The following is a 24,329-nucleotide window of genomic DNA, read 5'->3' on the forward strand; positions in this document are numbered from 1 at the left end:
TCGCAACACACGGGAGCTGCAGCTCTTGCACTTCTGGCTCTTCCTGGGCATCTACCTGGCTGCCCTCCTGGGAAACGGCCTCATCATCACCGCCATAGCCTGTGACCACCACCTCCACAGCCCCATGTACTTCTTCCTCCTCAACCTCTCCCTCCTCGACCTGGGATCCATCTCCACCACTCTCCCCAAAGCCATGGCCAATTCCCTCTGGGACACCAGGGCCATCTCCTACCCTGGATGTGCTGCCCAGCTCTTTTTCTTTCTCTTCTTTATTGTAGGGGAGTATTGTCTTCTCACTGTCATGGCCTATGACCGCTACATTGCCATCTGCAAACCCCTGCACTACGGGACCCTCCTGGGCAGCAGAGCTTGTGCCCACATGGCAGCAGCTGCCTGGGGCAGTGGGTTTCTCACTGCTCTGCTGCACACGGCCAATACATTTTCCCTACCCCTCTGCCATGGCAATGCTGTAGACCAGTTCTTCTGTGAAATCCCCCAGATCCTCAAGCTCTCCTGCTCAGATGCCTACCTCAGGGAAGTTGGGCTAATTGTGGTTAGTGCCTGTTTAGCTTTTGGGTGTTTTGTTTTCATTGTGGTGTCCTATGTGCAGATCTTCAGGGCCGTGCTGAGGATCCCCTCTGAGCAGGGACGGCACAAAGCCTTTTCCACGTGCCTCCCTCACCTGGCCGTGGTCTCCCTGTTTATCAGCACTGACATGGTTGCCTACCTGAAGCCCCTGTCTGTCTCCTTCGCAACCCTGGATCTCGTCATATCATTTCTGTACTCGGTGGTGCCTCCAGCCATAAACCCCCTCATCTACAGCATGAAGAACCAGGAGCTCAAGGATGCAGTGTGGAAACTGAGGACTTGATGGTATTTGGAATCAATAAACTGCCCATCTTCTGCTGCATAACAGCTATTAATTAACTCATTAGAGGCCCAGCCTTGTAATGATGTTGTCATCCCCTTTCTAATTCACTGTCTGCTTTTCTTTTCTGACCAAGTAGCTGTGTAAATGAGGAGCTGTGATCTCTGTGTGTTTAAACAAAATAAAGGGCACTGCAGCAACTTCTTTTTTCTGAGATACTTCCTTTGTGTAGCTGCAGGGACAGTTCCTGTGTGCAGAGGTGGCAGGGAAGAGAGTCCTGGCATGGCAGCACTGCCAGGAAGCACTTGATCTCCCAGAGCTGTTCTCTTTTCACTTCCACACTCTTTTTCTGATCCCTTGGCTTTGGTGGAAGACCTGATTGCTCTGCAGCTTGGTCACAGTCCTGATGCATGGTCGTCCTGGGACCGCAGGCAGGGACAGGCAACGGGCACTTCTGTGACAGAGCTGGCCTCCGTAGGAGTGGTTCCATCATGAAAGGGCATCTCCTCAGGGCAGTGCATGAAGGCTTTGGTCTTCTTCCAAAGTCACTCTCAAGAACATGCCTGTGCTGGTTTTGTCTGGGATAGAGTTCATTTTCTTCAGAGTAGCTTGGATGGGGCTGTGTTTTGGATTTGTGCTGAAGACAGTGTTGATGATACAGAGATGGTTTTGTTATTGCTGAGCAGGGCTTACATGGAGTCAAGGCCTCTTCTGCTTCTCACACCACCCCACCAGCAAGGAGGCTGGGGGTGCACAAGAAGCTGGGAGGGGACATAGCTTGGAAAGGTGACCCCACCTGACCAAAGGGATATTCCATACCATATGACATCGTGCTCAGCATATAAAGCTGAGGGAAGAAGAAAGGAAAGGGGGGACTTTCAGACTGATGGCATTTGTCTTCCCAAGGAACCGTTACGTGTGACAGAGCCCTGCTTTCCTGGAGACAGTCGAACACCTGCCTGCCCATGGGAAGTGGTGAATTAATTCCTTGTTTTGCTTTGCTTGCGTGTGCGACTTTTGCTTTTAAAGCAAAAGACCTATTTTTTAAGACCTATTAAACTGTCTATCTCAGCACTCGAGTTTTTTCACTTTTACACAAAGTCTCTCTCCTATCCAGCTGGGGCGAGTGAGCGAACAGCTGTGTGGGGCTTGGTTGCTGCCTGGTGTCACTGGCACGACAGTCCTTCCTGGCGCCTAATGTGGGGCTCAAAGGGTTGGAGTTGACGACAGGCTAAAGGGAATGTGCTGGATTGAATTTATAGCTGTTATTGCTGTTTAGCTAGCGATTGGCAGGCTCCTGTGCTTGCCATGGGGCTTGCTTGCCTGGCTGTAGAGTAGAGTCTAGTGCTCGTTAGTGGCTGCTTTTTGCTTTTGCTGCGCGCTGCACTGCTGTACTGCTGCTCGTCTTACTGTGCTGTGCCTGGGAACATTTTGATAACAGCAACGGCGATGTGCCTGGGCTGGCAGATGGCCAGGGCATCGCTGCTGTTTCTGTGCTGCTGTCCTGGACAGGCTGGACCTCCTGCGTGAACTCGAGTCGAAGGGACTGTGACCTGGGAATGTGTCCATGTAGGAGCAGGACACCCTAAAGCGTATGTGTCCATGGATAAGTCCACACAAGAGCAGGTGCACCTCGAAGCATCGGTGGCTGTGGATAAGTCTATACTGCAGCAGGTGTACCCCTGAAAAGACTGCGGCTCATAGATGAGGCTCCACTTGGAGCAGGTACACCCCTAAGGGACTGCAGCCTGTGGATAAGTCCAAGCCGGATCAGGGGCAAGGGGAGGAGTTCATTGCAATGCTAAACCCGATGGTCTGGCCCAAAGGGACAGGGCTGGAGGTTGTAATGAAAATGCCTTTACATTGTGTTACTCCGTGAATTGAGTTGCCTGTTAGAGGAATTACTGTAGCAGGAACCACCTGAGCCAATGGAGGACAAGCCTTGCAAGAAGCAGTGCAAGCACAGCAGTGATCCGAACTGAGCTGGCTTTGGTGCCCAGTAACTCCACACAACACAACACCTCTCCTGTCCTGAGTGACCACCACAACAGATGGAGCCCAAAGTCATGGATTAAATGAGCTCAATGTACATTTTGTGGACATTTTACAGGGGTGGTCCATAGATAAAGGGAATGACAACTGCGTATTACATCAGAGGATGGGAAGGGGGTGGGTAGTCAATGAGGATGTGTGGGACCTGAGTTTGACATAAATAGTATGGAATAAGGGTTGGAGAATGTGCTGGGGTTGGCTGGGATAGAGTTAATTTTCTTCATAGTCACTAGTATGGGCCTATATTTTAGATGTGTGCTGAAAACAATGTTGATAACACAGGGATGTTCTAGTTATCGCTGAGCAGTGCTTACACAGAGTCAAGGCCTTTTCTGCTTCTCACACCACCCCACCAGGCAGGAGGCTGCGGGGGGAAAGAAGTTTGGAGGAGACATGGCTGCAATAGCTGACCCCATCTGACCAAAGTGTTTCTTGCCAGTTTGGATGGGGCTTTGAGCTACCTGGTCTAGTGGAGGGTGTCCCTGCCCATGGTAGGGGGGGTTAGAAATAGATGATCTTTAAGGTCCCTTCCAAGCCAAACCATTCTCTGATTCTATGACCTTCCATACCATATGACATCATACTTAGCAACAGAAAGCTGGGGGAAGAAGAAAGATGTGGGAGACGTTCGGATTTATGGTGTTTGTCTTCCCAAGCATCTGTTACACATGGTGGAACCCTGCTTTCCTGGAGACAGCTGAACACCTGCCTGCCGATGAGATATACTGAATTAATTCCTTGTTTTGCTTTGCTTCTGTGCGCAGCTTTTGCTTTCCCTATTAAACCATTTTTACCTCAACACACCAGTTCTCCCTTCCGAGTCTCTCCCCCATCCCACTGGAGCAGGGAGTGAGCAAGCCGCTGGTGGTGCTTAGTTGGCAGCTGGGGTTAAACCACGACACTCCTGTGATCACTGCCAGTGTTTTCCTACAAGGAACAAAAGTCAAGTCATCATTTCTACCACCCCCAAAAGAGGCTCTTCACGTGTGAATTCATTGTTGCAGTTTTAGATAAAGGTAAGGACATGCAGAAGGTCTAATCACCGCTACCAGGTGGGAGCTTCCTGAGTGCTTCTCATTACAATGAAATTTATTCTGCATCCCAGGGATAAGCTCAGCACAGCACAGCCTCAAGGCCAAGCTGTACGTAGAGCACAGCAAAGCTGTATGTAAAGCACAGCAAAGGCCTAGGTCTGCTCAGGTTTACTATGACACTGATCACTAACTCCTGGATGTACCATGGTCTTCTGGTCAGGATCACTGAACTGCCTGAGGAAGGCTGGGAAGAGGATGAGTTGTCCTCCGAGGCAATGGAGAAAGGGCCGTAATTTAAGGACCTGGTAATCACCGAGAACTCTGACAACAATGGTCCTCTGCTAGAAAGCCTTGGTTGAAGGGAAGACAGAAGGTGATCTCAGCGACCCAACATGGTGACAATGCTCTCCTGGATATGTTTTTCAGAGGAAGACAAGGTGGAAGATGTGGAGGGCAGCTTTGGCTGCAGTGCAAGTGAGATGGTATAGTAGAAAAACCTAAGGGAGGTGAGCAAGACAAATTGTAGCAGTGCTGAGTGCAGATGGAGGATATCTCCACCAACCTGCTGGCAATGGTCTTCCTCATGCAGCCCAGGATGCCGTTGGCCACCTCTGCTGTGAAGGCGCAAAGCCAGGAGAAGAGGAGGCTTTGGGGAGACCTGATAACAGCCTTTCGATAAATTCTTCAAGATCAGCAAGAAAATGGAGCCAGGTCCTTCACAGTTGTGTATGATGGGAGTGTGAGGGACAATGGGCATCAGTAAAACACTGGAGCACATTTCCCAGAGAGTTTCTCTCATCTGCATTCTTGCAGCTTTTCAAGCCCCACATGAAGAAAAGCCTGAGCAACCTGGTCTGACCCAATAGCTGACCCTGCTGTGATCAGGAGGTTGGCCTCCAGACCTCCTGAAGTCCTCTCCAGCATGAATGATTCTGCATTTCCATTCGCAACAGATCTTCCCTTCATGATGGAGGCAAAGCACTCAGGTTCCTGGTGACCACTCAAGTCAGACAGATAGAAGTTTGGTCAGATGGTCTGTGGCTTTCTTGTCCCACTCCAGGCATTGTTGCTCAGACACAGGACTGCTTGGCAGCTACCCCCAAACAGCCCTGATCCTTTCCTTTCCTTCACCTTTTCTTTCCTTTCCCCCTCTTTTCCCTCTCACAATTTCTTCCCCTTGACCATGCTTGTACCTTCCCATGCAAACAGCACATCTCTGTTGACCCTTTCCTCCCTGGCCCTACTTTGGCTTCCTTTGTACCTTCATTTGGTGTTTCTGAGCTTGTCACCATGGGAGTTCCTACCTTGGTCAGCAATTCCATGAAACTAGTCTCTCCTTCGATTATCTGTAGTGTCCTGCTGTTATCTTGTCAGAGGCACCACAAATCCCATAGTCCATCTGTACGCACACACGAACAGCTGTCCAAACAGAGCTTCACTCCAGAGGGACCTTGAGCAACTCTGGGATTTGGCAAGAGAAACCTCATGAAGTTTTACAGGGAGAACTTGCAAGTGCTTGTCTTGGGGCACAATAACCCCAAACATGAGGGCGGGCTGGGACCTGAACAGCTCAGGAGTCACCCTGAGAAGAAGGCATGAGCATTCCAAGGGATGCCATGTGAATGAGGGGCATACGCTCAAAGTCAATAAGGCCAACTGCATACAGGGCTGTATTAGGAGGAGCGTGGTCCCCCAGACAAGGGAGTTATCATCGCCCTTGCATCAGCACTGGTGTGGCTGCATCTGGGTTAGTGTGTGTGGGACTCCCCGGTCTGGAGGAATAGGGAGGCTCTGTAGAGGTTCTAGAGGAGATCTGACCGGATGGGGTTTGGGGTCTCTGTGGAGAGGCTGAGGGACCTGGGCTTCTTTAGCCTGATGAAGTAGAGGCTCTGGGCACTACAGCAGTAGCCTGCCACAGCTTGAAGGGTGGTTTCAGAGATGATGGAGTTTTTCTAGGTAGTGGGAAGAGAAGGAAACCTCCACATAGTGCAGCTCGGAAGGTTCAGACTGGATGTGAGAAAAAAAGAAATCTCACTCAAAGGGTAGACTTGTGGTGCAAGTGGTCACCCAGAGGGAGTCAGGATCAGCCTATGGCTTTGTGTTTCAAGGAATGGCCAGTGAGAGTAGAGAGACATCAGTGAAGTTATGGAAAAGCTGGTGTGAGAGCTGGGTGGGAAAGCCAGATGGCTGTCAACAACCTGAAGGGAAAGAGATGCAGATATAGGACAGTGTAGGACTGCCTGCCGTAAGGATGGCCGAGGGTTCTAGCAAGGCTGACAGTTCCAACAGGACCGAGGTCTTTGCTGTCTTGGCTGTGGCAGTTGCCTCTGCCACCAAGGCCAGTGAGACAAAACTTTATTTTGAGGCTCTCAGGATCTGCCTTCCCCAGGCCTGGGGGTCAGGCCTTGGCCCTTCTGCTTCATGAAACAAACTGAGGGTTTCCTCAGCATTACAGCCACCTGCACTCTGCCTTTGCCTACCTGCAGTCATGGCCTCCAATTATCTGCTCTAACGAGTCCACAGGGAGGCTTTGTCAGTAATGGCCCTTGGTGGGGACCATTAATGCTTCAAGGTACTTTGGGTTTCGCTTCTGACTTTGACTTCTTGAGCGGTTTGTTCTGTCTTCTCTCCACATCTGAGGTTCATGTAATGTGCCCCAAATGCCCTAACGAGCTATTTATCTTCTTGTAATTTTCTTCAAGTCTTCAGTACTGATACAGCCAATTGGAGCTGTTCCATAGCGCTGTTAAGGAGGAAGATTTCAAAGTGTACCTAATAAAAGTTATTTTTAATTTTAAAGAGAATATTTTATTAATTTTAGTTTAAAGAGGAGGTTATAGCAGCATTCTCCAAGTGATAATGATCCAGAGTGTCTCCGCAGGAGGTCTAGACAGCACGGAGAAGCAGTTCCTTGAGGTCTGACACTGTATCCTTGCTCTTCAGCTCCCACGCTCCACTATTTGTGACATCATCCCGCTGGGACTTAGGTCACTTTTCCATACACCAGACTTCTCCACTGCAGTCTGCAGCTGGATGTTACAGCTCCTTTGCAGCATGTCCCACCTGTTTTCCTTAGAGAACTGGCTGCACACAGGCTCAGAAGAATTTTTCTGTTTGCAAGCAAAGAGAAGTAAAGCATGATAAACTTTCATAAACAGAAGAGACTCTGCAAGCATACGCTACGTACAAGCTGCTTCTCATGAGGTTGCCTTTCTACAAGGGATCATCTTATGAGAAATATTTTAGGTAGGTAGATACAAAAAGATAGCTATAAACACAATCAAAGAGTTGGCAAGGTGGAGCAAGGTGGAATTGGTGCCAGGAGACTGAAACATGCAGCTTCAATGATGGAACCTCAGACCTGACCAAGGCTGCTGCAAGTCCCAGGTGGCTGATGAGAGAAATGGTGGGGGTGGACTTAAGCAGGAAGACTCCCCACAGAGTGTCTAACATAAAGGGTCGTGCCTCCCCTACATACTCAGAGTCCCTTAGGAGATGTTCAGTTTCAATATCAATTGGAGATTGCTGATATAACGGAATCTGTTAAGAGGAAAAGTCAAAGTGGGAAAAGAAGAAATCCATTCTTATTGTTACATACTCCTGAGATATTTTCACTTTAACTACACTCCTGAAATCGCTCTAATGAACCACACAGAATTGAAGACCTAAGGAAAATTATTCCCAGGGACTTGGCTTGTTGGGGCGTTTTGCATGTTAACGAGCCCTCTGCTGCCAAGTTCCTGAACTGCAGATACTGACAGTGGCTTGAACAAGCTTCTAGAGAAGTGAAAGCCAGCAGCCAACCAAGTTTCTGAGCCTGTTATGGAGTGAGCCCCACTGAGGGCCATCACTGAAGAGACCATGGAGGGGATGACCAGACCAGGTTACCATCCCTGGGGCTTGGTGAAGCAGGAAGTTAGAGGTGCCAGTTAAGGATGGAAAATCAAATGTGGGGTGGCTCTGGTGCCAAGTCAGTCCTTGCTGTGTTTCACCAAGCCAGACAGCCAAGCCCTGATCCCCTGGGAAAGGGGAACTTTTCCCTCAAAGGATGCTCGGGGCTCTTCTTGGGGGCAGTGTGACAGGGATGTGTGCGATGCTGAGTGCAGAACAGTGATCGGGTGATCACTGTGTGGGTGAGGAGGGTTTCTTGTCAATGTCTCCATGTTTGCTTTGTCAGGTCTGTGTGTCTATATTTCAGTTTCTAACTTGCCCTTTTTCCCCTTGGTTTCCCAACTGACAAGGTCCCCAATCTGATAACCTCGCTGGAATAAACATTCTTACCCTCCCAACTGTCCTCATCCATTAGGGTGAGCAACCAGGTTTGGTTCTTATCACCACCTCCCTTATCATTTCTTCGTCAGGTTTGAGTCCCTGTATTTTTCTATTTACGGCTTACTCCCTTTCTCATTCTCCCCTGCTGCATTGAAAAGGTCCTTGACCAGATACCCTGAAAGGAGCAGACACGCTCCTTCCACATACCCTCACAGACTGCCTCAGCACTCAGTGACAAAAGCTAACCCAACCTCTGTCCCATCCCATAAAGGATCTCCATGCTTCTGAGCTGTCCCTTTGCACGGGGGGCATCCCCCCCTTTGCATCATCTCTGCCACTTTCTCCTGCAGAGTCTTCATCCCTCCACTGCAGAACCCCAGGTGAGCAAGCCATCCCAACACATCTCATTTAATCAAAAAATGTCACAGTGCTGGGAGGCACCAGCTCCTCCCGTCTCTTCCTCAGCTCCTCCTGCCTGTGCACATTGAAGCTGCAACACCTCAGCTGTGGCAGCGGGGCCCACCACAGACTTGTGACAGGGAAACATGGGAACAGGGGCCCAGCACCACACATTATCAAAGGCTTTGCTTCAGGGCAGAGGCACACTCAATTCTTTGGCAGATGGCAACGCAAGGAGGCAATGAGGTGCCCACAAAGAGAGCAAACCCTGCTGCCCCCAAGGCCAGAGAACCAGAGCTGGGCAATGACACTGCATCCGGAGACAGCTTCGGTGACTGCAGAAACTCTGCACAGCTTTGGGGCTTGGAAGATAAATTCCAGGAAGGACTGGGAGCTGCAGAGAAAGTCTTTCAGGGTGGAGTTAACTTCCTCCATCAACACTGTGAATGTTTTTAAAAAAGCCTCACCTGTGTGCCTGGTAAGATCATGAACCAGATCCTCCTGGAAGCTATGTCAAGGCATATGGATGGCAGGGAGGTGATTAGAGACTGCCAGCATGGCTTCCCCAAGGGCAAATTGTGCCTGACTAATCTGGCGGCCTTCTATGATGGAGTTGGTGGATAAGGGGAGAGCAACTGGGCTCCTCTACCTGGACTTCTTTAAGTCCTTTGATACAGTCCCACACAACATCCTTGTCCCTAAAATGGAGAGACATGGATATGATGCATGGACTGTTACGTGGACAAGGAACTAGCTAGATGGCCACGTCCAAAGAGTTACAGTCAAGGGCTCAATGTCGAAGTGGAAATCAGAAACGAGAGGTGTTCCTCGGGGGTCTGTGTACTGGGACAGAAACTATTGAATATCTTCAACAATGGCATAGACAGTGGGATGGAGTGCACCCTCAGCAAGTTTGTGGATGACACCAAGCTGCGTGGTGCAGTTGACTTGCTAGAGTAAAGGGATGTCATCCAGAGGGACCTGGACAGGCTGGAGGAGTGGGCCCATGCAAACCTCGTGAAGTTCAGCAAGGCCAATGCAAGGTCTTACGCCTAGGTCAGTGCAAGATCCCCATGCCTGTATGGACTGGGGAATGAATGGATTGAGAGGAGGCCTGCGGAGAAGGCCTTGGGTACCGGAGGATGAAAAATTGGACATGAGCCAGCTGGGCTGGACAACTCTGGGGACATCTTGAGGCCTTTAGATATATAAAGAAGGTGTATTTGAAAGATGGAGAGAGACTTTTTCTGAAGACCTTTAGTGACAGGACAGGCAGCAATGGTGTTAAGCTGAAAGAGATGAGGGTGGTGAGATACTGGAACGGGTTACCCAGAGAGGTTGTGGGTGCCTCATCACTGGAAGTGTTTTCAGAGTCCCTTTGGACAGGGTTTTGAGCAACCTGATGTAGTAAAAGATGTTCCTGCCCATGGCAGGGGGATTGGACTAGATGAACTTTAAGGGTCCCTTCCAACCAAAAGCATTCTATGCTTCTATCATTCTATGTATCAGTCTCCTGCTCACATTCCAAAATACTGTGCTGCCTGTTGAGCTCCTCTGGTATCTAGTTACTTTTTGAAAAGGTATTCTAGCTGGGATCACTTGCAGCTACCACATCCACCACTGCCATCATGTTTGGAGGGCCTCCATGTGCCAGAACTCCATGTAAGCTAAGGTGTGGACAGCTATTTCAGTCCGTAGGAGAGCAGTTTGGTGATTCCTGACCCCCACTGACTTGCTGGGAAGTGGGATCCTTTCCCTCATGGGATGCTCAGGGCTCTTCTTGGGGGAAGTGTGATGTGGGAGTGGAGATGTCACCATAGGTAGGCTGTAGTGCTTCTGCTTGGGTTTGAGCCTCAGCCTTGCAGTTGCAGCATGGGGACACCATTTTCTTTCAGCAGGACATAATCTCCTTAGAGTTCTCGGAAAAAATGGCCCGCTTACTTATAAAGTGGTAATTCTTTTGAAAGATGACTTCTTTCTAAGTCTAATTCCCCGAAGACCTTAATCTTCTGGGTAGGCTTGCACAGCCACCGGCTAGCTGGGGCCACTGTCAGGGCTTCAGTCTAAGCCTGCTGGTGAGCAGAGCGGGCAGCAGCCCCACAACTTGCTGAGTCTGCTGCTCTTCTCCCACTCCCTTCCACGCAAACTGACGCACAAAGTGCTGACGGTGCTCCCAACCGACGCTCCTCCCTTTGTGCGCACCATGTTGACGGTGCTGCTGGTCACTGGCACTCCCTTGGGGCCGGTTATAGGAGGCTTCCTGAGGTTTGGAATGGCTGTGGGGGAGAACTGGTATCATGGATATCAACAATCAACGGTCTCAATTCATATTGATCTGAATCAATTGGACATCATTTTGATAAAATGTTGATTCTGTGATTCCATACGCCCTCCGGCCCTGCTGCATGTATTTGGCCATGAAATTGAATAGCTCTAATACAAATGTGGTGTGCATGGGGGGGGAGCTGAGACTCCTTCCAGCCCCAGGACTACAAACCCTGCAGGAGATGCCTCCATTGACTCAGCTGAATCCCTTCCCTCAGCACAGGTACGTCCCTCCCGGTCAGTGCCCAGATGTCATGTCTACTAGTGGGAAAAGGAAAGGTGGTTCTCAAACCTAACTGACTCTGAGACACACAAACAAGACATTGCTAGAAAGCAGCGTCTCTGCAGAGGTGAGAGAGGGAAGATCAGCGATTCCTTCAGCCTCTTCCCAAGTAGTTCCCTGGGGAGCCCCAGGGACACCTGGAGAGAGTGCAGGGTGGGGTGGGAAGGGCAGAAAAGTGACACCTTGGGCTGGTCCTCTGCTGCTGATCTGAGCTGGGCTCCTGGGATGGAGGGAGCTCATGGCAAGCGGGCAGCGCTGCAGAGAGACAGCTCTGCCCAGGAGCAGCTCCTCTGCAAAGCGCAGCAGGGCTGAGGGCACTGCCTGCAGGCAGCGAGGGCAGGGGAGAGGAGTGAGGTAGAGACACGTTAAATGCAGTCAGGACTGGGAGGATGCTGAGAGCTCACAGGGGGACAAATCTTCACAGCCCTTGATGTGGTAAGCCCCTGGGTGCCGGGCAATGCAGCTACAGTTCCTGGATGGATCTCATAAATCTGGGATAGCCCACAGCCTATGGTATCTGCCAGCAGGAATCTCAAAGCTGCTTTGTGTGGAGGAGGGGGACATGCTCCAGAGCAGAGCTTCTCTGCTGCACCATCAGAGGGACAGGGCACGACAGCTGCCTTCTCCCAGGGCTGACTGCAGGGGCGTGAAGCCGAGTGTGCAGCCAGGGGTGTCCAGGGTTGTCCTTCAGGAAGGGTCCCTGCACCCAAGGGGGCTGTGGGCAAGGGGAAGGGACTCTGCCACCCGCCTGGGCCAGCGCTCTGTCTGCCCGTGGACCTCCCCATGGCGCCGTGGGGAGAAGCTGTGGGTGGAAGGAGTGACACTCAGCAGAGCAGCAAAAGATCCTTCTGCTGTTGAGATGGTGCTGTGTGGGTGACAGCTGCTTACAGGTCCAGATTACCCCAGGACACTTCCATGGGGACTTTTCAAGAAGGACATCAAGGCAAGGGCTACCTGGAAGAAAAGTTGTTTTCCGGGTTCTCTGCTTTCAGTTCCCTGCTGTGGTTGTGGAGGAAACGCTAATGGAGCTGTCAAGTTTGCACAAGAGATTGGGACTCCTACAGCATTACACTGAGAGATCACTAGGTCTGTGAGCAACCTGATAAAGCCCCTTCACCCATTCCTTTGCCTACGGACAGCCCCATCGATTCTGTGGTCTCCTCGACATCTACCTGACCTTCTCCTCAGGACTTCCAAACACAGTGATGCTCCTGGGCAGTGCCCTGCTGCCAGGAGGGGTCTTCAGGGCAGAGGTGAGTGCACAGCAGATGGGATGGGCTCTGTGAGTTTGACAGGGAGGAGACCTGGGGACAGGGAAAGAGCTCCCAGCAGGGACAACTCCAGGCAGCAGAAACACGGGCTGAGAGGGGCTGAGAGGAAAGTGCTGACAGCAAAGGCTGGGAGGACGGATTTGGGTGCCACCCTGTCAGCCCATCAGTCAACATGCTTTTCCCCTAACAAGTCCCATGGTTTTGTCTCCCACTCAGCAAAGCCTCTGCCCTCGAGGCCATGGGGTCCAGGGCAGGAGCAGCCTCCTCTGTAGCCATGGCTCCAGCAGAGGAGACTTACTCTCCTGAGTGCCTGTCTGTCCCTCCCTGGCCTTGCCTCCCTTCAGAGAAGTGCTGTGGCATTTCTCCTTCTTTCTCCACCCGCCCCTGCTGCTGCTGCTGCTGCTGCTCTTGTGTTCAGGCTCTCTGGGGATGGGGTTTGCAGCAGCAGCAGCAGCTCAGCAACCGACCCTGCAGGTCCTGCCCTGCAGATGGGTCCATGGGAGCAAGGTGCCCAAGCCCCCTTCAAACCTGTCAGTCTCAGGGCAATGCAGTCCTGGGGTGGGGATAAACCTGACTCTCTGTTAAGGACACCCCATCTTCAGGGTTTCCAGAAGTGAAGAGCTCTTCCCTGGGGAAGGGAGTATGGAGATCACCTAAACTTTGAAACTAGATTCCCCTGCTCTCAGCAGTATCCAATTTTATTTCAGGGGAACGGCTGAGTGTCATCATCCTCTGGCGCAAAGAGGTGTGAGCCAAAGGCAGCTGACAGCAAGACTGATAGACAGACTGGCTCTCCGACCTGCGCACTGAGGGTCTGTCCCTTGGCCTCCCAGGGCTCTCAGCATAGCACTTGTAGTGGAGCAGAAGTGCCAGGGATGTCTGCCTTCAAAAAACTCTCCCCAGATGTGAATGGGGAAACAGGAACAAAATAAACAAAAACCCTTGCAGCTTTGCTCTGCAGAAAGGTGAACGGGGAGGAACAATGCTGAAGAGATCTTGAATGTCATGAGTGGATTTAATCAGAGATCACTCCCTCATGGTTCCTTTTTGTCTCTTGGTGCACAGCAGAACTGATTCATCCACAGAAGAGTTCCCTGCTGCCCATTGCACCCCAAGCCAGCACCAACCAGAACTCAAGCCAGGGAGCTGTGGAAGTTTTTAATGGAAAGATGGGATCCGGGATGGGAGGCGTAGGGAATAGGACAGGTTTTGCTTAGAGAAGTCTGTCCTGACATGTCACTGCCTCTTCGTGCTTCGTAAGGTCCTTGTGCCCCAAGGATTCAGATGTCCAACAGGAGCTCCATCACCCAGTTTCTCCTTCTGACACTCACAAATACACGGGGGCTGCAGCTCTTGCACTTCTGGCTCTTCCTGGGCATCTACCTGGCTGCCCTCCTGGGAAACGGCCTCATCTTCACCACTGTAGCCTGTGACCACCACCTCCACACCCCCATGTACTTCTTCCTCCTCAACCTCTCCCTCCTCGACCTGGGCTCCATCTCCACCACTCTCCCCAAAGCCATGGACAACTCCCTGTGGGACACCAGGGCCATCTCCTACTTGGGGTGTGCTACACAGGTCTTTTTCTTTCTCCTTTTCTTGTCAGCAGAGTGTTGTCTTCTCACCATCATGGCCTACGACCGCTACGTTGCCATCTGCAAACCCCTGCACTACGGGACCCTCCTGGGCAGCAGAGCTTGTGCCCACATGGCAGCAGCTGCCTGGGGCAGTGGGTTTCTCACTGCTCTGCTGCACACGGCCAATACATTTTCCCTACCCCTCTGCCATGGCAACGCTGTGGACCAGTTCTTCTGTGAAATCCCCCAGATCCTCAAGCTCTCCTGCTCAGACTCCCACCTCAGGGAAGCTGGGCTTCTCATGGTTAGTGGCATTTTACTCTTTGGGTGTTTTGTTTTCATTGTGGTGTCCTATGTGCAGATCTTCAGGGCTGTGCTGAGGATCCCCTCTGAGCAGGGACGGCACAAAGTCTTTTCCACGTGCCTCCCTCACCTGGCCGTGGTTTCCCTGTTTATCAGCACTGGCACGTTTGCCTACCTGAAGCCCCCCTCCATCTCCTTCCCATCGTTGGACCTGGTGGTGTCACTTCTGTACTCGGTTGTACCTCCAGCTGTGAACCCCCTCATCTACAGCATGAGGAACAAGGAACTAAAGGATGCCTTGAGGAATCTGTTTGAATACATGCTCCTTCAGCATCCATAAGGTGCCCATCGTCTTCATAGGACTTCCAGGCTATCTCAAGGAAAGCCATGACTATATTTTCTTCATATCTGTAGTTTTTTGCTGTGGATTTTTTTCCTTTGTTTGTACTCCTGATGATATTATTTCCCTTTCAAGACTTCCATTCTTGGCCTCCTACTTCTTTTCTTCTGACCCAAAGACATCATGTACATGTGGTGTCAGGCTCCCTGTGAAGGCAAACTCAATAAAGAAATCAGCAGAACAATGATTTGTCTCAGCTCCCATCTCTTTTATCTCCTCTGGAGCTGGGGGTGCAGCGCCAATATGCAGGAGGGCTTTTGGAGCCAGGAGCTCAGCTGCTTCATGGAAGAGCAGCCCCAGTGGCCCTTGGGGTTGCTCCTCCCTGCCTCAGTGCACAGACCCTTTCTGCCAGGTGCCAGTCAGGGCTGCTGCTTCCCTGGAGCCACGGCCATGGACAACAGCAGGATGTGATCTTTTCAGTGCGGATCTCTCCTCACTGCCACGTTGTCCTGCTGTGCCCTTGTATTTGTGTTAGCCCTAGAGTCTTGTGTAAGGAGAGACAGTCCTGTTGTCTCCTCAGGGGCATCCCTGTGGCTGCAGGCAGGAGCAGGTAATGTGCACCACTGTGTCAGAGCTGGCGTCCCTACTATCCCCACCGTGACCAGAGGGGCTCCTCAGGGCAGGGTCGGAAGAGCAGGTTCCAAAGCTGGTTCCAGGAATACACCCAAGGAGCTGTTCCCTGAAAAGGCCTCTTCATGTTCTGGGTTTCTTGACAGATACACAAGGACAAACTCAGAGTCCCAGGATGATCTGTTAGGGACCAAGGGCTGGACCCAGAGTTCCCTTCTTGGTGGCACATTGTGCTGGTTTTGCCTGGGGTAGAGTTAATTTTCTCCATAGTAGCTAGGATGGGGCTGTGGTTTGGATTTTTGCTGAAGACAGTGTTGATAATACAGGGATGGTTTTGTTATTGCTGAGCAGGGCTTACATGGAGTCAAGGCCTTTTCTGCTTCTCACACCAGCCCACCAGCGAGTAGGTTGGGGTGCATAAGATGTTGGGAAGGAAGACAGCCGGGACAACTGACCCCGACTGACCAAAGGAATATTCCATATCGTATGACACCATGCTCAGCATGTAAACTGGCGGAAGAAGAAGGAGGAAGGGGACATTTGGAGTGATAGTGTTTGTCTTTCCAAGTAACCATTCTGCGTGATGGGGCTCTGCTTTCCTGGAGATGGCTGACCACCTGCCTGCTGATGGGAAGCGGTGAATTAATTCCTTGTTTTGCTTTTCTGGATTGTGCAGCTTTTGCTTTACCTACTAAACTGTCTTTATCTCAACCCACGAGTTTTCTCTTTTACTCTTCATATTGTCTCCCCCATCCCGCCGGGGGAGGTGGGGAGGGAGCAAGCATCTGTATGGGGCTCAGTTGCCGGACAGGGTTAAACCATGGCACACATGCCTAAGCAGACAACAACTGGTCTTTGACTTATCTGCCGGGCACTGTCCCACCTGCAGCGGGGCTGATGGCAGATGCCATCCTGGAGAGGAATCGGGAGCTGCCAGAAGTCAGGGGATCTCCAGGGACAGTGCGTGAGCCTGGGTGGGTGTGGTGGGTTGAGCCTGGCTGGGGGCCAGGTGCCCACCAGAGCCGCTCTCTCACTCCCCTCATTCACTAAACAGGGGAGAAAAGGCATAACGAAATGCTTGCAGGTTGAGATAAGGACAGGGAGAGATCACTCACTAATTATTGGCACGAGCAAAACAGACCAAACTTAGAGAGGGAATTCATCTAATTTATTACTAGGCAAAACAGAGTAGAGGAATGAGAAAATAAAATCAACTCTTAAAACACTTGCCCCCACCCCTCCCATCTTCCCGGGCTCAACTTCACTCCCGGCTTCAACCTTCCCCCCCCCTCAGCGGCACAGGGGGACGGGGAGTGGGGGTTACGGTCAGTTCATCTCACGGTGTTTCTGCCGCTTCTTCATCCTCAGGGGGAGGACTCCTCTCATCGTTCCCCTGCTCCAGCATGGAGTCCCTCTCACGGGGTGCAGACCTTCAGGAGCAAACTGCTCCAGCGTGGGGTCCCCCACGGGGCCACAAGTCCTGCCAGCAAACCTGCCCTGGCGTGGGCTCCCCTCTTCACGGGTCCACTGGTCCGGCCAGGAACTTGCTCCAGCGTGGGCTTCCCACGGGCCGCAGCCTCCTTCAGGTGCCTCCACCTGCTCCGGCGTGGGGTCCTCCACGGGCTGCAGGTGGAATCGCTACACCCCCTCATCCTTCCTCCATGGGCTGCAGGGGGACAGCCTGCTTCACCATGGCCTTCACCACGGGCTGCAGGGGGATCTCTGCTCCGGCGCCTGGAGCACCTCCTGCCCCTCCTTCTGCACTGACCTGGGTGTCTGCAGAGTTTCTTACATCTTCTCACTCCTCTCTCCGGCTGCAAAAGCTCTCTCTCTCTAAGTGTTTTTCTACTTCTTAAATATGTTATCACAGAGGCGCTGATTGGCTTGGCCTTGGCCAGCGGCAGGCCCGTCTTGGAGCCGGCTGGCATTGGCTCTGTCAGACACAGGGGGAGCTTCTAGCAGCTTCTCACAGAAGCCACCCCTGTAGCCCCCCCGCTACCAAAACCCTGCCACGCAAACCCAAGACAGTGGGCAACTCATAAAATGAGTGACCATCCAAGGTAATGTGTCCCACTGGAAAAGGTGAGCCTGAGGAGACCATGGGATGACAAGGGCCCTGCAATGCCAGGAGAGGCTGTGAGGAGCTTGCAGCCAAAGGGACATGGGACTGGAGAGTGGTTCAGGACACTCTCTTGGAAAGCCCATGGGATGGATCTAGTGCAGCCCTCCCCCGCCCTTTGTGCCATTGGAGACACCCACTGGTCCTGCCATCACTTTGGTCAGTTGGGGTCAGCTGTCCCGGCTGTGTCCCCTCCCAAATTCCTCTGCACCCCTAGCCTACCCTCTGGTGGTTTGGTGTGAGAAGCAGAAAAGTCCTTGAATTAATTGCAGAAGAAGAAATCTTGATCTTCCCCTGTACTTGGACTGCCAGTACTTTGTCCGTGATCCTGTGTATTTAATCTCCTGAATCTTGCCACCTCTGCTGACAAAATGACTAGGTCTAAAGGCATTTCTCAGCAGGCTATCTGGACCTATGCCCTTCCTGTTGCTCTCCAGTCTCCCCCTCTCCTTACTCCTTGCTCAGTCAGATCCCTCTCAACTACCCAGGTGCTGCTTTGAGCTTCAGGGAGTGAGAGGCCTGCCCTTGTCTTTCGGCAGTCTAGTTATCTCTTCAGCCCACTCCTTCATTCTCTTTATATCTCTCATTTCGCATCTATCTCTCTAAAATATTTCTCGGGAGGTTACCCCTTTTGGATGATGACCCTCACTGGAGGAGGTTCACCAGGTTGAAGAAACCCACATCCCTCAGCCTCGCCACACAGGGCACATGCTTTAGCCCTGAACCGCAGAAAAGGTTAGGAAAGCCAAAGGCCTGATAGAAATTAGTCTGGCCAGGGACGTCAAGGACAACGAGAAAAGCTTCTATAGGTATGTCAGTGATAAGAGGAGGACGAGGGAAAATGTGGGTCCCCTCCAGAATGAAATGGGTGAACTGGTTACCCAGGATATGGAGAAGGCTGAGGTACTCAACGACTTCTCTGCCTCAGTCTTCACTAGCAAATGCTTGAGCCACACTGCCCAGGTCACAGAAGGCAGGGACTGGGAGAATGAAGAACCACCCACTGTAGGAGAACATCAGGTTCGAGAATATCTAAGGAACCTGAAGGTGCACAAGTCCATGGGACCTGATGACTTGCATCTTGAGGGAACCGGCAGGTGAAGTGGCCAGGCCACTCTCCCTCATGTTTGAGAAGTCCTGGCAGTCTGGCGAAGTTCCCGCCAACTGGAAGAGGGGCAACATAACCCCCATTTTTAAGAAGGGTAAAGAGGAAGACCCAGAGAACTACAGGCTGGTCAGTCTCATCTCTATGCCTGGCAAGATCATGGAGCAGACCCTCCTGGAGACGATGCTCAGGCACATGGAAAACAAGGAGGTGATTGGTGACAGCCAACATGGCCTTACTAGGGGCAAATTGTGCCTGACAAACTTGGTGACCTGCTATGATGGGGTTACAGCGTCCGTGGATAAGGGAAGGGCAACTGACGTCATCTGCCTGGACTTGGGCAAGGCATTTGACACTGTCCCGCACGACATCCTTGTCTCTACATTGGAGAGACACGGATTCGATGGATGGACCACTCGGTGGATAAGGAATTGGCTGGATGGTTGCACTCAAAGAGTTGTGGTCAACGGCTCAATGTCCAAGTGGAGAACGGTGATGAGTGGTGTTCCTCAGGGGTCGGTACTTGGACCGGCACTGTTCAACATCTTTGTCGGTGACATGGACGGTGGGATCGAGTGCACCCTCAACAAGTTTGCCGATGACACCAAGCTGTGTGGTGTGGTCGACACGCTGGAGGGAAGGGATGCCATCCAGAGGGACCTTGACAGGCTGGAGAGGTGGGCCCGTGTGAACCGCATGAAGTTCAACAAGGCTAAGGTCCTGCACGTGGGTTGGTGCAATCCCAAGCATGACTATAGGCTGGGCGAGGAATGGATTGAGAGCAGCCCTGAGGAGAAGGACTTGGGAGTGTTGATTGATGAGAAGCTCAACATGAGCCGGCAGTGTGCGCTTGCAGCCCAGAAAGCCAACCGTGTCCTGGGCTGCATCACCAGCAGCGTGACCAGCAGGTCAAGGGAGGTGATCCTGCCCTTCTACTCCGCTCTTGTGAGACCCCACCTGGAGTACTGCGTCCAGCTCTGGGGGCCCCAGTACAGGAGAGACATTGAGCTGTTGGAGCGAGTCCAGAGGAGGGCCACGAAGCTGATCAGAGGGCTGGAGCACCTCTCCTATGAGGACAGGCTGAGAGAGTTGGGATTGTTCAGCCTGGAGAAAAGGCGGCTCCGGGGAGATCTAATTGTGGCTTACCAGGTTCTGAAGGGAGCCTACAGGAAGGATGGTGAGGGACTGTTTATCAGGGAGTGTAGTGACAGGACAAGGGGTAATGGGTTTAAGCTGAAGGAGGGTCGATTTAGATTAGATATTAGAAAGAAATTCTTTACTGTTAGAGTGGTGAGGCACTGGAACAGGTTGCCCAGAGAGGTTGTGGATACCCCATCCCTGGAAGTGTTTAAGGCCAGGTTGGATGATGCTTTGGGCAATGTGGTCTAGTGGAGGGTGTCCCTGCCTGCAGCAGAGGGGGTGGAACTAGATGATCTTTGAGGTTCCTTCCAACCCAAACCATGCTATGATTCTATGATTATACTCAGTGGAGATCTAGTAAAGCTGGCTGATGAAAAGGCAGAGAGGAACTTGGCTCTCCCTATGCTACATGACTCCATCTCATCAGAGGAATCCCTGCGTAGGCTGCCCAGGACATAACAAATAGAAACACGTTCTATCATCCTAAACGTGGGCATCTGATGTCATTTCCATTGGCCAAAGAGATTCCCCTCCAGCCTCCATGATGATGACCCGAGATGCTGCCCTGTCTCTCAGCATGGCCCCACTAGATCTTCCAGCCAGCTCCACGTGTCTTGCACCACCTCTGGCACTTCAAGTGTCACCAGGTCTTTGCCTCTGAACACGTCACTCCTGGCCTCCGTCCCCATTAATTAGCACGGGAGCTGAGACAAGGAGCTCGCAAGCAGGTGCCTATTGTGTGCACTCCTGAACTGAGGCCAGAGGAATCCCACCTCCGGTGGGTTTGTGCTGTGCGTGGGGGGCACCTGGGTCCACTTCTAGCCCCAGGACTAGAAATGTGGAATGGGGACTGAATCCCTTCCCTCGGCAGTGGTGAACGAGATCATTCCCTGTCCCTGCCTGGATGTCCTGTCCAAAGATGGGACAATGAACAGGTGATGCTTGGACATCACTCTTTTTCAGATGGCAGAAATGACACTGCTGGAATGAAGTCTCTCTCCCCTGCTGCAGGAGAGAACATCAGAGATTGCTTCAGCCTGTTTCACAGCAGGTTCCCCCGGAGCCCCAGGGACATTCTCTGAGGGAGCCCAGAGGGGGCAGAGAAAGTGCTGCCTTGGGCTGGTCCTCTGCTGCTGAGCTGGGCTGGGCTCCTGGGATGGAGGGAGCTCATGGCAAGCCGGCAGCGCTGCAGAGAGACAGCTCTGCCCAGGAGCAGGGCTGAGGGCACTGCCTGCAGGCCCCAAGAGGAGACCTGCGAGGCAGAGAGAGCTTAAAGGCAGTTGGGAGCGGGAGGATGCTGAGAGCTCACTGAGGGAGAAATCTTCACAGCCCTCTACGTGGTAAGTCTCTGGCTGCAGGGCAATGCAGCTTCAGTTCCTGGAGGGATCTCCTACAACTGGTACATCTGACAGTTTATGGGCTCTGTCAGGAGGACTCTGTCAGTTTCTCTAATGTAGAGGAGGAGGCTGTGCTCCAGAGCAGGGCTTCCCTGCTGCACCATCGGAGAGACAGGGGGTAATTGCTGCCTTCTCCTAGGGATGGCTGCAGGGGTGTGAAGCCAGATGTGCAGCCACGGGTGCCCAGGGCTTGGTAGCCTGGTTGGGCAGCAGGAGCCTGGAATTATTTCTCTGTTCTAGAGAGGGCACTGAGACCCCACTTCTTGTTAGCATTTCCTGAGCTGCTCTTTAACAACTGCACACACAGGGATGCCCCTGGGCAGTGCCTGGCTACCAGGAGGTGTCTGCAGGGCAGAGCTGAGCACACAGCCGGTGGCATGGGGACTGTGAGCACTGACAGGGGAGAAGCATGGAGGCAGAGAAGCAGCTCCCAGCAGGGACTACTCCAGGCAGTAGAGAAATGGGCAGGGAGGGAGAGGGAGCTGCTCCCAGAAACGTCGTGGGAGGGAGGATTCTGGCACCTCCCTGCCATCCCTGGTAGTGCAGAAGCCTTCACCAGAGAAAACCCTTGCTCTTCTCTCCCACCCAGCATAGCCTCTGCCCTTACAGCCATGGGGACTCGGTCATCTTCTCAATGACCTCAGCCCTGAAGAGGAGAAATTATCACATACCCGACCGTCTGTCCCTGTCCTGCCTCCGTCGGCAGCAGCACTGTGGCATTTGTCCATTTTCCCCCTCTGTTCTCTGCTCCTCTTGTTCCTATCACTGGACTGGGATGGGGGGTGGCATTCAGATGCACCTCAGAGACCAGCCCTGGGGGTCTTGGCACACGGATTTGTCCATGGGAGTACAGTGTCCCAATCCCCTCCTAATCCCCCGGCTCCCAGTGATACAAAAGGGAAAACTCTCCCTTCAGGACACCCCAGCTTCAGGGTTTGTTTCCCTCCTTGTTTCCCTGCTGGGTGGTATCCTGCGCTTGAACAAGGGCACAGCTCTCCTGTGGCAGGTCTGTGTTATGAAGGAGCCCCATGGAGAAGACACCTCAGTGCTAAGGCCATGGGAATGCTGCTGGGCGGTTGTGCACGGGCAGCTGCACTGAGCCCTCTGTGTCCCTGGCCGGGAGGGCAGAGCTGAGATCCTCCTCAGGTACAATGAGACGGGGTGAGGGGTTTGGAGATTGCACTTGGGAACTGGATTCCTCTGCTCTCAGCAACGTCCAGTTCCTGCTCTGGAGAACGTCTGGGGGCAATCATCCCCCAGCTCAAAGAACTGCCCGCACACGGCAGCAGAGACCAGGGCTGATGGACAGACTGACTGTCCTCACTCTGCACAAAGGCACTGTCCCTTTGCCTGCCAGGACCCACAAGATTGCACCTGGAGTGCAGCAGAAGTGGCAGTGCTCACAGGTGCTCCTCAGGTGTGGTGGGGCAACTAGAACAAAATACACAAAGCAAAATCCCCTCAACTCTGCTCTGCGGTCAGGTGAATTGGGAGGGACAATACTGAAAAGTCCTTTGATATCACGAGGGGATTTGATCTTATGTGACCCCGAGTTCCTGTTTAGCTATTGCTGTAGGGATGAACTGATTCCTGCAGAGACCCCAGCAGAGCCCCCAGCTACCTGCGGCACCCTCAGCCAGCACCAACCACAGCTGATGAGAGGGACCTGCCAAAGGTCTTCCTGAAGGAGGAGAGGCAGTTTCAGTGGAGTTTCTGTGAGAAATGCACTAGGTTTTGCTCAGAGAAGAATGCTCTAACTTGTCACTGCCTTATCCTCCTTGAAAAGGTCCCCATGCCCAGATGAAGGAAATGTCCAACAGGAGCTCCATCACCCAGTTCCTCCTCCTGGCGTTCACAGACACACGGGAGCTGCAGCTCTTGCACTTCGGGCTCTTCCTGGGCATCTACCTGGCTGCCCTCCTGGGAAACGGCCTCATCATCACTGCCATAGCCTGTGACCACCACCTCCGCACCCCCATGTACTTCTTCCTCCTCAACCTCTCCCTCCTCGACCTGGGATCCATCTCCACCACTCTCCCCAAAGCCATGGCCAATTCCCTCTGGGACTCCAGGGCCATCTCCTACACAGGATGTGCTGCCCAGCTCTTTTTCTTTCTCTTTTTGATGTCAGCAGAGTATTGTCTTCTCACTGTCATGGCCTACGACCGCTACGTTGCCATCTGCAAACCCCTGCACTACGGGACCCTCCTGGGCAACAGAGCTTGTGCCCACATGGCAGCAGCTGCCTGGGGCAGTGGGTTTCTCACTGCTCTGCTGCACACAGCCAATACATTTTCCCTACCCCTCTGCCACGGCAATGCTGTGGACCAGTTCTTCTGTGAAATCCCCCAGATCCTCAAGCTCTCCTGCTCAGATGCCTACCTCAGGGAAGCTGGGCTAATTGTGGTTAGTGCCTGTTTAGGATTTGGGTGTTTTGTTTTCATTGTGGTGTCCTATGTGCAGATCTTCAGGGCCGTGCTGAGGATCCCCTCTGAGCAGGGACGGCACAAAGCCTTTTCCACGTGCCTCCCTCACCTGGCCGTGGTCTCCCTGTTTCTCAGCACTGCCATGTTTGCCCACCTGAAGCCCTCCTCTGTCTCCTCCGCAACCCTGGATCTGGTGGTGTCACTTCTGTACTCGGTGGGACCTCCAGCTGTCAACCCCCTCATCTACAGCATGAGGAACCAGGAGCTCAAGGAAGCAGTGTGGAAACTGATGACTGAATTTTGTCCAGAAGCTGTAAGGTGTCCACCTTCTTCAGCATGTGACTCATAATGTAACTCCTTACAGGCCCAGTCTTTCTTGATTAGTTTTTGTTGTTGTCATTGTTGTTGGGTCAGTTGTTTTCTTTTCTTGCTTTTTTTACTGTGATCATGTTGTCCACAAAGAAACGTGGACACCCCACTTCTACTTATCTACCTCACTCGTGGGACCCAGCAACTGTCTGAACAAGGAGCTATACTCCTTCTTTAATTATACAAAATAAATGTACTTGCAGGGATTTGTCTGTTTGAGACCCAAGCAATGAAAACCAAACCAAATGATCTTCCTTGCAAGTTCCCTACAAAGTTAGAGAGCAAATGAAGGACCAAAAACCCTCCACAGAGAAAGGGCAATGGGGCAGTCATGGAGTCCCTCATACCTATGGAATGGGGAATGTTCCCAGCCCTTAGACAACTGTCTTCCTCCTCTCTCTCATGACCTGCGTGGTGTT

The 24,329-nt window shown here is 52.3% G+C and overlaps 1 pseudogene; it reads left to right on the plus strand.

Annotated features, from left to right (window-relative positions):
* The first annotated feature begins 6,205 nt into the window (after positions 1 to 6,205).
* LOC129201164 (olfactory receptor 14A16-like) lies at positions 6,206 to 23,890 on the plus strand (annotated as a pseudogene).
* Positions 23,891 to 24,329: the final 439 nt, after the last annotated feature.

Source organism: Grus americana, unplaced genomic scaffold (genome assembly GCF_028858705.1).
Source record: "Grus americana isolate bGruAme1 unplaced genomic scaffold, bGruAme1.mat scaffold_82, whole genome shotgun sequence".
Lineage (NCBI taxonomy): Eukaryota > Metazoa > Chordata > Aves > Gruiformes > Gruidae > Grus > Grus americana.